This window comes from Engystomops pustulosus, chromosome 6, assembly GCF_040894005.1.
Source record: "Engystomops pustulosus chromosome 6, aEngPut4.maternal, whole genome shotgun sequence".
Lineage (NCBI taxonomy): Eukaryota > Metazoa > Chordata > Amphibia > Anura > Leptodactylidae > Engystomops > Engystomops pustulosus.
This window is the reverse complement of record NC_092416.1, coordinates 178379532-178395566: the sequence shown is the minus strand read 5'-3', so window position 1 is coordinate 178395566 and position 16035 is coordinate 178379532. Positions and strand designations below refer to the sequence as shown.

Below are 16035 nucleotides of genomic sequence, written 5' to 3'. Positions count from 1 at the left end.
CTGCGCGCCCCAAATTACATGTCTATTTTATTCTTTGGGTCGCTATGATCACAGGGTTTCCTAAGAGAACTTTTTCATACTTCGATGTACAGAGCTGTGAGTGGTGCCATTTTCAATGCTACCATATTTAGGACTGAACGACCTTTTGATCACTTTTATTACATCTTTTATATTTTGCAAAATGGCAAAAAATCGTCATTTCTTAACTTGGGAGCTATTTTCCGTTATGGAGTTAAACTCTGGGAATAACCATTATTATATTTTGATGGATCAGGCATTCATGGGACTCGGTGATAACTAACGTGTTTATGAATTTTACTGTTTATTTATATTTATAACAGTTCTAGGGATAATTTTTCAGCCCCCTAGGGTACTTTAACCCTGGGTTGCCTGATTGATCCTACCATATACTGCCATACTGCAGTGTGGAAGTATATGGGGATTTTCCACATCGTATATCACAATGTGCACATTGTTATAGATCGGCTAAAATCAGAAAGGTGTGGAATTGCTTAGTAACCTGCAAACTTACAATCATGAAAGTTGACAGGTTCTAGCGAGGGTGCAGGTGCCGCTGTCCGCATTTCCTTCATGCCCTCTTGGTGTGGAGATGGTTTGAGGAGCAAAATAATCGCAATGTCTGGCGGTTTGCAAGGCATTGCGATAATTTAAGGGCTTGTACGTCACAAAACTGACACAAGCCCTGATGAATGTCTTCTATCATACAGTACATTGACATTGCTTACTGTATGATGTGAGTGGCTGTCCTCCCTCATCCCTGCTGTGGAGATGGTCATTGTAGAGGTGTGCAGCTGCTGGGGCTTCACAGAAGGCAGCGATGTAGCCTCTGTCTGTGCTGCCACCCTCCCCCTGCACCTTCACAACTACCAGGAGCTGCAGAGGAGTCTCCAGTGTGTATGGCTGAGTCACCTCTCCTGGTGCCACCCCGTGATGATACCTGCACTGACTGGGGACACTAAGGCACAGCTCACAAAGGAGGGAGGGCCGGCCCGGGGGAGGAGGAGGAGGAGGGAGTACTGGGAACTCTCAGCTCACTGCCTTGCAACCAAGCTGTCGCTACATCTATAGTAGGGTGTTCAGGGACCCGGAGATGAGAACTTGTCTCTTGGTCTGGGACAATGACGGGAACAGCGTAACAATCTCTCAACCTCCTGTGGCGACGTGACAGAGGAATAAAACCGTGACTGTCCCGTCAAAGCCAGGATGGTTGGGAGGTATGCATTTTCATAATAATCCTCATATATATGATATGTCAGCCATGTCTGCAGTGTATGAGGTGACTGGAGCAGATACATGAGGAGACATGGTGACTACATGATCTTCTGTGTTAATAATAACTCTATATATGATATATCAGCCATGTCTGCAGTGTATGAGGTGACTGGGAGCAGATACATGAGGAGACATGGTGACTACATGATCTCCTGTGGTAATAATTCCTCTATATATGATATATCAGCCATGTCTGCAGTGTATGAGGTGACTGGGAGCAGATACATGAGGAGACATGGTGACTACATGATCTGCTGTGGTAATAATTCCTCTATATATGATATATATCAGCCATGTCTGCAGTGTATGAGGTGACTGGGAGCAGATACATGAGGAGACATGGTGACTACATGATCTCGTGGTAATAATTCCTCTATATATGATATATCAGCCATGTCTGCAGTGTATGAGGTGACTGGAGCAGATACATGAAGAGACATGGTGACTACATGATCTCCTGTGGTAATAATTCCTCTATATATGATATATCAGCCATGTCTGCAGTGTATGAGGTGACTGGAGCAGATACATGAGGAGACATGGTGACTACATGATCTCCTGTGGTAATAATTCCTCTATATATGATATATCCGCCATGTCTGCAGTGTATGAGGTGACTGGAGCAGATACATGAGGAGACCTGGTGACTACATGATCTCCTGTGGTAATAATTCCTCTATATATGATATATTAGCCATGTCTGCAGTGTATGAGGTGACTGGGAGCAGATACATGAGGAGACATGGTGACTACATCATCTCCTGTGGTAATAATTCCTCTATACAGGCGGTCCCCTACTTAAGGACACCCGACTTACAGACAACCCATAGTTACAGACGGACCCCTCTGCCCACTGTGACCTCTGGTGAAGCTCTCTGGATGCTTTACTATAGTCCCAGGCTGCAATGATCAGCTGTAAGGTGTCTGTAATGAAGCTTTATTGATAATTCTTGGTCCAATTACACCAAAAATTTTGAAACTCCAATTGTCACTGGGGCAAAAGAAAAAAAATTGTCTAGAACTTCCATTATAAAATATACAGTTTCGACTTACATACAAATTCAACTTAAGAACAAACCTCCAGACCCTATCTTGTATGTAACCCGGGGACTGCCTGTATATGATATGTCAGCCATGTCTGCAGTGTATGAGGTGACTGGAGCAGATACACGAGGAGACATGGTGACTACATGATCTCCTGTGGTAATAATTCCTCTATATATGATATGTCAGCCATGTCTGCAGTGTATGAGGTGACTGGGAGCAGATACATGAGGAGACATGGTGACCACATGATCTCCTGTGGTAATAATTCCTCTATATATGATATATCAGCCATGTCTGCAGTGTATGAGGTGACTGGAGCAAATACATGAGGAGACATGGTGACTACATGATCTCCTGTGGTAATAATTCCTCTATATATGATATATCATCCATATCTGCAGTGTATGAGGTGACTGGAGCAGATACACGAGGAGACATGGTGACTACATGATCTCCTGTGGTAATAATTCCTCTATATATGATATTTTAGCCATGTCTGCAGTGTATGAGGTGACTGGGAGCAGATACATGAGGAGACATGGTGACTACATGATCTCCTGTGGTAATAATTCCTCTCTATATGATATATCAGCCATGTCTGCAGTGTATGAGGTGACTGGAGCAGATACATGAGGAGACATGGTGACTACATGATCTCCTGTGGTAATAATTCCTCTATATATGATATATCAGCCATGTCTGCAGTGTATGAGGTGACTGGAGCAGATACATGAGGAGACATGGTGACTACATGATCTCCTGTGGTAATAATTCCTCTATATATGATATATTAGCCATGTCTGCAGTGTATGAGGTGACTGGGAGCAGATACATGAGGAGAAATGGAGAATTAATGAGCTATTTTGGTAACAATTACTCTACATATGAAATATATCAGTAATGAGCCATGTTCTTAGATACACTATGACTATATGAACTATATGAAAGAATAATTTTTTTATATTTAAAAACGCCATGTGTGAAAGCATGGTGGGCTGGGTCATTTTTCCAGTCAATAATTAGCTGATGAAGTATCTGGAAACATTTTCATTTTTGTAAGGAAACAACATGAAGTTGAGTGGAGAGGGGACTCAGAAATCTCTGGAGTGGGTATGCAGGCGGCTTGGGGCACGACAAAACCCCCTAAAACTACAAGATTATAGATGGCTAAAAACAGATTGTTCCCTTTGCTAACTTGAACTTCCATTTGAATGTGTCCTTTAATAAAACAGTAGACAAGATCTCTGATTGCTATCAATTATTGGTAACATTCTAGTTGAGCTCAGAGTCCTAGATGATCCATATTACCGACCCTGATACATTATAGCAGTATATCAGTAAGTTGAAGCTTCCAGTTACTTCTTGCACCTGGGATGTTTACGACCCAAAAGAGTCAGGAGGTGTTTGTCCTCCAGCTTAGCTTCACATGTAAGATGCTGCCAATCGGTAAATAACATTTGAAGGAGACCCACACCCTACCTGTACAATGTGCGCACAGATGTCTAGAATTAAGTCTGAAACTGCTCTGGGCCATAGAGCGTTCCTCTAATTGGGATTTCAAAGAAGTAAGTGCATACTTCAAGGATTTGTCTTTCCGTCCTGCATCCTCTTTGGATCTGGTGCAAAGAACCTGAGCAAATATCTGCAGGGGAACTGTCTACATTCGAGCTACCGTCTGCACATTTTGTTCAGTGTCCCTTTGCTTTCAGCAGAAAAGCGGGTACACGTGTACCATCGACTTCCATTTTGGAAGTGGCTGAAGCATGCTGAGACATGAATATAATGCTTTATACATTATAAAGTGCACAATATTGTAACCATGTGCTCCTCATATGGAATCCATACAGCCAGTACAGCCATCTGTCCCTATAAGTTCCAGTTACTTATCACCTCATTTGTAGAGCAGCCATGTGCCCCAGTGTAACGTCATCAATGCAAATACTCACCTTTCCCAGAGTCCCCTCCATCCCTGCTAGGACTTTCTAGACATACATATTTGCTCTCATCCAGAAGGTATGAAACTGTCTGTCTAATGCCTATTCATCACTACCCTTAAAGTCCATGCCCGACCCATAAACTCCTCCATAAACTACCCATCAATTACCAGCCATAGGTAGGTCCTATAATTTAGTCGATATTGACTTGGAATCTCTCATTAGGTCAATGTAGTGTTCATGACTTTATAAAGGGTTGGACATTAACTCAGTTTTGTTGTTGCAGCCTAATGAGACTACATGAAGTGGAGAGCTTTTGAGACCTGTCCACATGTTGCAGTGCTGAATGGTGTCCATTGTTGCTGTTATTTGTGCCTGTGGGGTGTTAGGTCCCAGAGCAATGGTGACAGAAGCTGGTAATATGGGTTTTGCTTGGCTGTAGTGTATTGGCCCCTGTGGTTGCTTAGTACGGGCCTCTTTTAATATTTTATGTATTGGGTTTCTATTTATGATATATGTGGGGGGCACAGTGTGGTCAGTTGTGGTGTGAGGTGTATATATGATATATGTGGGGGGCACAGTGTGGTCAGTTGTGGTGTGAGGGATATATATGATATATGTGGGGGCACAGTGTGGTCAGTTTTGGTGTGAGGGGTATATATGATATAAGTGGGGACACAGTTTGGTCATTTGTGGTGTGAGGGGTATATGTGATATTTGTAGGGTCACAGTGTGATCAGTTTTGGGGTGAGGGGTATATATGATATATGTGGGTGTACAGTGTGGCCAGCTGTGGTATGAGGGGTATATATGATCTATGTGGGAGGTACAGTGTGATCAGTTGTGGTGTGGGAGGTATATAGGATAGATTTGGGGGCACTGTTTTAGTCAGTTGTGGTGTGAAGGGTATATATGATATATGTGGGGGAACCGTGTGATCAGTTGTGGTAGGAGGGGTATATATGATATATGTGAGGAGCACAGTGTGTTCAGTTGTGTTGTGAGCGGTATTAAGTATATGATAGATGTTGGGGCACAGTGTAGTCAGCTGTGGTTTGATGGTATATATGATATGTGTGGGGACACAGTGTGGTGAGTTGTGGTGTGAGGGGTATATATGATATGTGTTGGGACACAGTGTGGTCAGTTGTGGTGTGAGGGGTATATATGATATATGTGGGGTACAGTGTGGTCAGTTATGGTAGGAGGGGTATATATGATATATGTGGGGGTACAGTGGGGTCAGTTGTGGTAGGAGGGGTATATATGATATATGTGAGGAGCACAGTGTGGTCAGTTGTGTTGTGAGGGGTATACAGTATATGGTGTGATGGATATATATGATATGTGTGGGGACACAGTGTGGTGAGTTGTGGTGTGAGGGGTATATATATGTGTGGGGACACAGTGTGGTCAGTTGTGGTGTGAGGGGTATATATGATATATGTGGGGTACAGTGGGGTCAGTTGTGGTAGGAGGGGTATGTATGATATATGTGGGGGCATTGTGTAGTCAGCTGTGGTGTGAGGGGTATATATGATATATGTGGGGAGCACAGTGCGGTCAGTTGTGGTGTGAGGGGTATATATGATCTACCTGTATGTGAGGAGCACAGTGTGGTCAGTTGTGGTGTGAGGGGTATATATGATATATCCTGTCAGTGATCCAAATGGATCCAAATGAATTTAGAAAAAAATGCAATGTTACTGGATACTGAGGGCAAGCACTGTGACTTCTGTCCACTAGCAACAGCATCTAGGACTACGGGTTACTGAGGACAGTGATCTAACTGACTGCCTGGCTACTGTGGGCAGCAACTAGGATTGCTTACTACTGGGGCAGCACCTATGACTGCTTGCTACTGGGGAAGCACCTATAACTGCTGGCTACTGGGGTAAGCACTTAGGACTGATTGCTACTGGGGATAGCACCTAGGACTGATGGCTACTGGGGGCAGCACCTAGGACTGATGGCTACTGGGGGCAGCACCTAGGACTGATGGCTACTGGGGGCAGCACCTAGGACTGATGGCTACTGGGGGCAGCAACTAGGACTGATGGCTACTGGGGGCAGCAACTAGGACTGATGGCTACTGGGGGCAGCACCTAGGACTGATGGCTACTGGGGGCAGCACCTAGGACTGATGGCTACTGGGGGCAGCACCTAGGACTTCTGGCTACTGGGGGCAGCACCTAGGACTTCTGGCTACTGGGGGCAGCGCCTAGGACAGCTTGCTACTGGGGGAAGCGCCTAGGACTGCTGGCTACTGGGGGAAGCGCCTAGGACTGCTGGCTACTGGGGGAAGCGCCTAGGACTGCTGGCTACTGGGGGAAGCGCCTAGGACTGCTGGCTACTGGGGGAAGCGCCTAGGACTGCTGGCTACTGGGGGAAGCGCCTAGGACTGCTGGCTACTGGGGGAAGCGCCTAGGTCTGCTGGCTACTGGGGGAAGCGCCTAGGACTGCTGGCTACTGGGGGCAGCATCTAGGACTTCTGGCTACTGGGGGAAGCGCCTAGGACTGCTGGCTACTGGGGGCAGCATCTAGGACTTCTGCCTACTGGGGGCAGCATCTAGGACTTCTGCCTACTGGGGGCAGCATCTAGGACTTCTGCCTACTGGGGGCAGCATCTAGGACTTCTGCCTACTGGGGGCAGCACCTAGGACTTCTGCCTACTGGGGGCAGCACCTAGGACTTCTGCCTACTGGGGGCAGCACCTAGGACTTCTGCCTACTGGGGGCAGCACTCAGGACTTCTGCCTACTGGGGGCAGCACTTAGGACTTCTGCCTACTGGGGGCAGCACTCAGGACTTCTGCCTACTGGGGGCAGCACTCAGGACTTCTGCCTACTGGGGGCAGCACTTAGGACTTCTGCCTACTGGGGGCAGCACTTAGGACTTCTGCCTACTGGGGGCAGCACTTAGGACTTCTGCCTACTGGGGGCAGCACTTAGGACTTCTGCCTACTGGGGGCAGCACTTAGGACTTCTGCCTACTGGGGGCAGCACTTAGGACTTCTGCCTACTGGGGGCAGCACTTAGGACTTCTGCCTACTGGGGGCAGCACTTAGGACTTCTGCCTACTGGGGGCAGCACTCAGGACTTCTGCCTACTGGGGGCAGCACTCAGGACTTCTGCCTACTGGGGGCAGCACTCAGGACTTCTGCCTACTGGGGGCAGCACTTAGGACTTCTGCCTACTGGGGGCAGCACTTAGGACTTCTGCCTACTGGGGGCAGCACTTAGGACTTCTGCCTACTGGGGGCAGCACTTAGGACTTCTGCCTACTGGGGGCAGCACTTAGGACTTCTGCCTACTGGGGGCAGCACTTAGGACTTCTGCCTACTGGGGGCAGCACTTAGGACTTCTGCCTACTGGGGGCAGCACTTAGGACTTCTGCCTACTGGGGGCAGCACTTAGGACTTCTGCCTACTGGGGGCAGCACTTAGGACTTCTGCCTACTGGGGGCAGCACTTAGGACTTCTGCCTACTGGGGGCAGCACTTAGGACTTCTGCCTACTGGGGGCAGCACTTAGGACTTCTGCCTACTGGGGGCAGCACTTAGGACTTCTGCCTACTGGGGGCAGCACTTAGGACTTCTGCCTACTGGGGGCAGCACTTAGGACTTCTGCCTACTGGGGGCAGCACTTAGGACTTCTGCCTACTGGGGGCAGCACTTAGGACTTCTGCCTACTGGGGGCAGCACTTAGGACTTCTGCCTACTGGGGGCAGCACTTAGGACTTCTGCCTACTGGGGGCAGCACTTAGGACTTCTGCCTACTGGGGGCAGCACTTAGGACTTCTGCCTACTGGGGGCAGCACTTAGGACTTCTGCCTACTGGGGGCAGCACTTAGGACTTCTGCCTACTGGGGGCAGCACTTAGGACTTCTGCCTACTGGGGGCAGCACTTAGGACTTCTGCCTACTGGGGGCAGCACTTAGGACTTCTGCCTACTGGGGGCAGCACTTAGGACTTCTGCCTACTGGGGGCAGCACTTAGGACTTCTGCCTACTGGGGGCAGCACTTAGGACTTCTGCCTACTGGGGGCAGCACTTAGGACTTCTGCCTACTGGGGGAAGCACTTAGGACTTCTGCCTACTGGGGGAAGCACTTAGGACTTCTGCCTACTGGGGGAAGCACTTAGGACTTCTGCCTACTGGGGGCAGCACTTAGGACTTCTGCCTACTGGGGGCAGCACTTAGGACTTCTGCCTACTGGGGGCAGCACTTAGGACTTCTGCCTACTGGGGGCAGCACTTAGGACTTCTGCCTACTGGGGGCAGCACTTAGGACTTCTGCCTACTGGGGGCAGCACTTAGGACTTCTGCCTACTGGGGGCAGCACTTAGGACTTCTGCCTACTGGGGGCAGCACTTAGGACTTCTGCCTACTGGGGGCAGCACTTAGGACTTCTGCCTACTGGGGGCAGCACTTAGGACTTCTGCCTACTGGGGGCAGCACTTAGGACTTCTGCCTACTGGGGGCAGCACTTAGGACTTCTGCCTACTGGGGGCAGCACTTAGGACTTCTGCCTACTGGGGGCAGCACTTAGGACTTCTGCCTACTGGGGGCAGCACTTAGGACTTCTGCCTACTGGGGGCAGCACTTAGGACTTCTGCCTACTGGGGGCAGCACTTAGGACTTCTGCCTACTGGGGGCAGCACTTAGGACTTCTGCCTACTGGGGGCAGCACTTAGGACTTCTGCCTACTGGGGGCAGCACTTAGGACTTCTGCCTACTGGGGGCAGCACTTAGGACTTCTGCCTACTGGGGGCAGCACTTAGGACTTCTGCCTACTGGGGGCAGCACTTAGAACTTCTGCCTACTGGGGGCAGCATTTAGGACTTCTGCCTACTGGGGGCAGCACCTAGGACTTCTGCCTACTGGGGGCAGCACCTAGGACTGCTGGCTACTGGAGGCAGAACTTAGGCGAGCTGACTACTGGGGTCAGCACCTAGAATTCCTGACCACTGGGGACAATGCCTAGGGCTGCTGGCTACTGGGGTCAGCACCTAGGACTGCTGGCTACTGGGGTCAGCACCTAGAATTGCTGACTACTGGGGACAACGCCTAGGACTGCTGGCTACTGGGGGCAGCACCTAGGACTGCTGGCTACTGGGGGCAGCACCTAGGACTGCTAACTACTGGGGGCAGCACCTAGGACTGCTAACTACTGGGGAAACCACCTATGACTGCTTAATATTGGGGGCAGCACCTAGGACTGCTGGCTACTGGGGGAAGCACCTAGGACTGCTGGCTATTATGGTTAGCACCTAGGACTGCTGGTTACTGAGATCAGCACCTAGGACTTATGGGTACAGGAAGCAGTACTTGGACTACTTGGGGCAAGCATGGTGACTATTGTTGGCATAAACTGTTACTACTGTGGCAAACACTGTTTCTTTGGCTACTCTGTGGGGTAAATGTGACTGTTGCCTTCTGTGTTGGGAACATGTGACTATCGGCTACTTTGTGGGGGCAATGTAACTACTATCTATTGTATGGGGTCAATGTTGAATCTGGCTTTGCACGGCGTTGCACTAACAGTAATTCTATGTTTACGCCAGTGTAGGGAATTGTCCTGTGTGACTTTTTAGTGATTTTTATACACCAAAAAAGCCCAGCAAAACCAATGATAAATCTTCTCCAATGTGACTTGCTTGTAGATTCATTATGACTGTAATAGTAACTATATGGGTGCACTATTACTATACTGACTATTGTGGGGGCACTGTTAGTATATATTTGATACTGTGGGATACAGTTACTATATTTTGTACAATAGGAGGCCACTGTTACTATATTGGATACTGTGGGAGCACTGTTACTATATTGGCTACTGTGGGAGCACTGTTATTATATTGGCTACTGTGGGAGCACTGTTACTATATTGGCTACTGTGGGAGCACTGTTATTATATTGGCTACTGTGGGAGCACTGTTACTATATTGGCTACTGTGGGAGCAAGTTAAGGAACAAGTCACTAGCTGGAAGAAGCTGAAATCTTCTTCTTATATGATTGCATCTGAAAACAGCTGAAAGTTGTTACATTTTGCAGATACTGTAAATCTAAATTACACTGGGGCCGAATCATTTAGCAAAATTCTGGAAATGAGGTGATCCGTGTCCCCTGTAACCCACCGTGATGTGAAGGTAGGTAACACAATGGCAGCAGTGGCCTTGGCATAGGATCTATTTGCTGTCTGAGATTCTACTGACGTGGCTGCCTGTGTCTAGTCTTTCTACAGATCAGCCAGATTAAACAATACGCTTCTCCCTGCCAGGGCTGTAGTCTATGCCACGGTACTTGAGTCAGTTCTAAGAAATTCTGCTTTAGAAGCTGGCACCAGGTGATTGCCTACAGGTGGCATCACAAGAGCTTCACCTCTTCTGAGCTAATTCCTCCATGGAGTCCTATAATATGATGCATGTGTCCCCATACCAACTTTGTTAGAGCCCCTGCAAATCTTAAAATGTAAGATTATGCATTATCTTGGGACTGTATTGATGTAAAATGCTTAATTAGGGGCGTAAGACGACACCTGTGCAACGGGACCTAAGCTCTCACTGCCACCCCCATCCTGCTCATTATACTTCAGAATACACATACAGATGCAGAAGCCTCACTTTATTCCTAAAATGAGCAGTTGCCTCCCCTCATCGATGAAAAACATGCAGCAGCCCCACTTCAAAAAAAAGTCCAGCAACTTTCCCTTACTATTTAAATGTCATGCAGCCTCCCCTATGGAATTAAATGTCCAGCAGACTTTCCTCATTAATGAAATGTCCAGAAAAAGCCTCCGATCACTATATAAATATCCAGCAGCCCCATCATCACTAATGAAATGTCAAGCATGTGTATCCCCTCACTAATGAAATGTCCAGCAGCCGCCTCCCCTCACTAATGAAATGTCCAGCAGCCGCCTCCCCTCACTAATGAAATGTCCAGCATCTGCCCCCTCACTAATAACATGTCCAGCATCTGCCTCCTCTCACTAATAACATGTCCAGCATCTGCCTCCTCTCACTAATAACATGTCCAGCATCTGCCTCGCCTCACTAATAACATGTCCAGCATCTGCCTCGCCTCACTAATAACATGTCCAGCATCTGCCTCGCCTCACTAATAACATGTCCAGCATCTGCCTCCTCTCACTAATAACATGTCCAGCATCTGCCTCCTCTCACTAATAACATGTCCAGCATCTGCCTCCTCTCACTAATAACATGTCCAGCATCTGCCTCCTCTCACTAATAACATGTCCAGCATCTGCCTCCCCTCACTAATAACATGTCCAGCATCTGCCTCCTCTCACTAATAACATGTCCAGCATCAGCCTCCTCTCACTAATAACATGTACAGCATCTGCCTCGCCTCACTAATAACATGTCCAGCATCTGCCTCGCCTCACTAATAACATGTCCAGCATCTGCCTCCTCTCACTAATAACATGTCCAGCATCTGCCTCCTCTCACTAATAACATGTCCAGCATCTGCCTCCTCTCACTAATAACATGTCCAGCATCTGCCTCCTCTCACTAATAACATGTCCAGCATCTGCCTCCTCTCACTAATAACATGTCCAGCATCTGCCTCCTCTCACTAATAACATGTCCAGCATCTGCCTCGCCTCACTAATAACATGTCCAGCATCTGCCTCGCCTCACTAATAACATGTCCAGCATCTGCCTCGCCTCACTAATAACATGTCCAGCATCTGCCTTGCCTCACTAACAACATGTCCAGCATCTGCCTCCCCTCACTAACAACATGTCCAGCATCTGCCTCTTCTCACTAATGACATGTCCAGCATCAGCCTCCCCTCACTAATAACATGTCCAGCATCTGCCTCCCCTCACTAATAACATGTCCAGCATCTGCCTCCTCTCACTAATAACATGTCCAGCATCAGCCTCCTCTCACTAATAACATGTACAGCATCTGACTCCCCTCAGTAATGAAATGTCCAGCATCTGCCTCTTCTCACTAATAACATGTCCAGCATCTGCCTCCCCTCACTAATAACATGTCCAGCATCTGCCTCCTCTCACTAATAACATGTCCAGCATCAGCCTCCTCTCACTAATAACATGTACAGCATCTGACTCCCCTCAGTAATGAAATGCCCAGCATCTGCCTCTTCTCACTAATAACATGTACAGCATCTGCCTCCCCTCAGTAATTAAATGTTCAGCATCTGCCTTCTCTCACTAATAACATGTCCAGCATCTGCCTCCTCTCACTAATAACATGTCCAGCATCTGCCTCCCCTCACTAATAACATGTCCAGCATCTGCCTCCCCTCACTAATAACATGTCCAGCATCTGCCTCCCCTCACTAATAACATGTCCAGCATCTGCCTCCCCTCACTAACAACATGTCCAGCATCTGCCTCCCCTCACTAACAACATGTCCAGCATCTGCCTCCCCTCACTAACAACATGTCCAGCATCTGCCTCCTCTCACTAATAACATGTCCAGCATCTGCCTCTTCTCACTAATAACATGTCCAGCATCTGCCTCCTCTCACTAATAACATGTCCAGCATCTGCCTCTTCTCACTAATGACATGTCCAGCATCAGCCTCCCCTCAGTAATGAAATGTTCAGCATCTGCCTCCCCTCACTAATAACATGTGCAGCATCTGCCTCCCCTCACTAATAACATGTCCAGCATCTGCCTCCCCACAAAAACAAAAAGTATTCCCCAAAAAGTCAATTCAGAAATCTCCTTAAAGATCCAGAAAACTGCTGTCTAATATCTAACCCTTGTGACATCACAATAAAAGATACAGACATTTTTAAATTGATGAAAACATAAAGCAGACATATGGGAAATATTAGGTGATATGTTACAATCTTGAATTTCTTTTTGCCCAAAACATAATAACCCACTAACATCAAGTAGAACGGGTCTCGAAAAAACTCACTGAGATGACGTCTCACCACAACAGCGGCCATTCTGGATGCACTGCAAGCAACCGACTACAGCCTAACATAGTGGTGATCACATGACCTGCCCAGGCTGCAGCAGGACATGTGACATGGACATGTGCCTAGCAGGAAACGGCACCGCACGGCCATTTTTACAGCCGAATGTAGATCAGGGTCTTTTTTGTGGCCATTACACGGAACAGTGACCACATCTTGTGCTCACCATACCATGCCTGGTGCCATAAGCGTCTACTGGGGCGCACATCCAACTTTTTCCTACTTTGGTGTACGGAGCTGTTTGTGGTGTCACCTTTTGCGAGATGAAATGATGTTTTCATTGCTTCCATTTTGAGAACTGCTATTTTCTGGTATGGGATTATAACCGTGGATTAACTGTCTTTATTTTCTGATACATTGGACATTTTGGGATGTGGCGATACCTGCCATGTTTATCATTTTTACTGTTTATTAATTTTGATATCAGATCTAGGGAAAAGGGTGTATTTAAATTTTGTGTGTTTTTTTTATTTATTTTAAACTTTTTATTTTTATTTTTTTTTTACTATTTTTCAGAATCCCCTAGGGTACTTTATCCCTAGGTTGTCTGATTGATGCTACCATACACTGCAATACTACAGTATGTAAGTACATAGCAATTCTACTCATTTGTTACAGTGTGCCACTGGCACATTGTAACAAATGGCCAGAAATCATGCAGCCTTGGGTCTTACAAATACCCAAGGCTGTCATGGAGACAGGTTGTCACCCCTGTGTGTCAAGGGGAGCCACAGGTTTTTGCTGCAGGTGCTCCACAGGTTAGCACCCTAAATCGGTGCCGGAACCGATTGCGGATGTTACCAGTGGGTGTTGGATTGCAATATGCAGCAAACACCCACCTTGTACGGAGTAGTCACAGGTCGGTAAGGGGTTAACCATTTCTGTTAGCAGACTAAGCATTGTATAGCAGACAATCATGTATTGTCTTATATACATTTAGTCCATTCCTTGTTTGAACTTGATTGATTTTTGTCTTTTTTTCAACCATATAAACTAACTCTGTACTTTCTGTAGTGAAGTAGCAAACACTGTGTAGCAGTAGACATATTTATACTGCAGGTGTAATGGACTTCTGAAACCTGTCTTTAGTGAAGATGAGGTCCCTTTAATTACCTTTTACTGAAACGATGCTACAGTTTAGCATATTTATGGCTCATACAAATCTGACATGAAGGCTTAGTAGCAATTTAATCTGCAAAGATCCGCCACTACTACTACCACCAGGCAACCAGACATCTGCACTGCTGCAGCCGCTACTACTACCACCACCAGGCAACCAGACATCTGCACTGATGCAGCCAATACTACTACCACCTCACAGCCAGACATCTGTACTGCTGCAGCCACTACTACTACTACCACCAGGCAACCAGACATCTGCACTGCTGCAGCCGCTACTACTACCACCACCAGGCAACCAGACATCTGCACTGATGCAGCCAATACTACTACCACCTCACAGCCAGACATCTGTACTGCTGCAGCCACTACTACTACTACCACCGCACAGCCAGACATCTGTACTGCTGCATCCACTACTACTACTACCACCACACAGCCAGACATCTGTACTGCTGCAGCCACTACTACTCATACCACCACACAGCCAGACATCTGTACTACTGCAGCCGCCACTACTACTACTACCACCACACAGCCAGACATCTGTACTGCTGCAGCCACTACTACTCATACCACCACACAGCCAGATATCTGTACTGCTGCGTCCACTACTACTACTACTACTACCACCACACAGCCAGACATCTGTACTGCTGCAGCCACTACTACTACCACCACACATCCAGACATCTGCACTGCTGCAGCCGCTACTACTACCACCACACAGCCAGACATCTGTACTACTGCAGCCGCCACTACTACTACTACCACCACACAGCCAGACATCTGTACTGCTAAAGCCGCTATTACTACTACCACCACACAGCCTTACATCTGTACTGCTGCAGGCGCTACTACTACTACCACCAGGCAACCAGACATGTGTACTGCTGCAGCCGCTACTACTACTACCACCAGGCAACCAGACATGTGTACTGCTGCAGCCGCTACTACTACTACCACCAGGCAACTAGACATCTGTACTTCTGCAGCCACTACTACTACTACCACACCACAGCCTTACATCTGTACTGCTGCAGGCGCTACTACTATTACCACCAGGCAACCAGACATCTGTACTTCTGCAGACACTACTACTACCACCACACAGCCAGACATCTGCACTGCTGCAGCCGCTATTACTACTACTACCACCACACAGCCTTACATCTGTACTGCTGCAGGCGCTACTACTACTACCACCAGGCAACCAGACATGTGTACTGCTGCAGCCGCTACTACTACTACCACCAGGCAACCAGACATCTGTACTTCTGCAGACACTACTACTACCACCACACAGCCAGACATCTGCACTGCTGCAGCCGCTATTACTACTACTACCACCACACAGCCTTACATCTGTACTGCTGCAGGCGCTACTACTACTACCACCAGGCAACCAGACATGTGTACTGCTGCAGCCGCTACTACTACTACCACCAGGCAACCAGACATGTGTACTGCTGCAGCCGCTACTACTACTACCACCAGGCAACTAGACATCTGTACTTCTGCAGCCACTACTACTACTACCACACCACAGCCTTACATCTGTACTGCTGCAGGCGCTACTACTACTACCACCAGGCAACCAGACATGTGTACTGCTGCAGCCGCTACTACTACTACCACCACATAGCCAGACATCTGT

General features: G+C 47.7%; 1 long non-coding RNA gene across 2 annotated transcripts in view; it reads right to left on the bottom strand.

Annotated features, from left to right (window-relative positions):
• Positions 1 to 962, bottom strand: part of LOC140066189 (uncharacterized) — a 31180-nt gene extending 30218 nt beyond the window's left edge. For both annotated transcript variants that reach the window (XR_011848152.1, XR_011848153.1), the window contains exon 1: positions 747 to 962. This is a non-coding gene — a long non-coding RNA (uncharacterized lncRNA). The remainder of the gene's footprint in view (positions 1 to 746) is intronic.
• Positions 963 to 16035: the final 15073 nt, after the last annotated feature.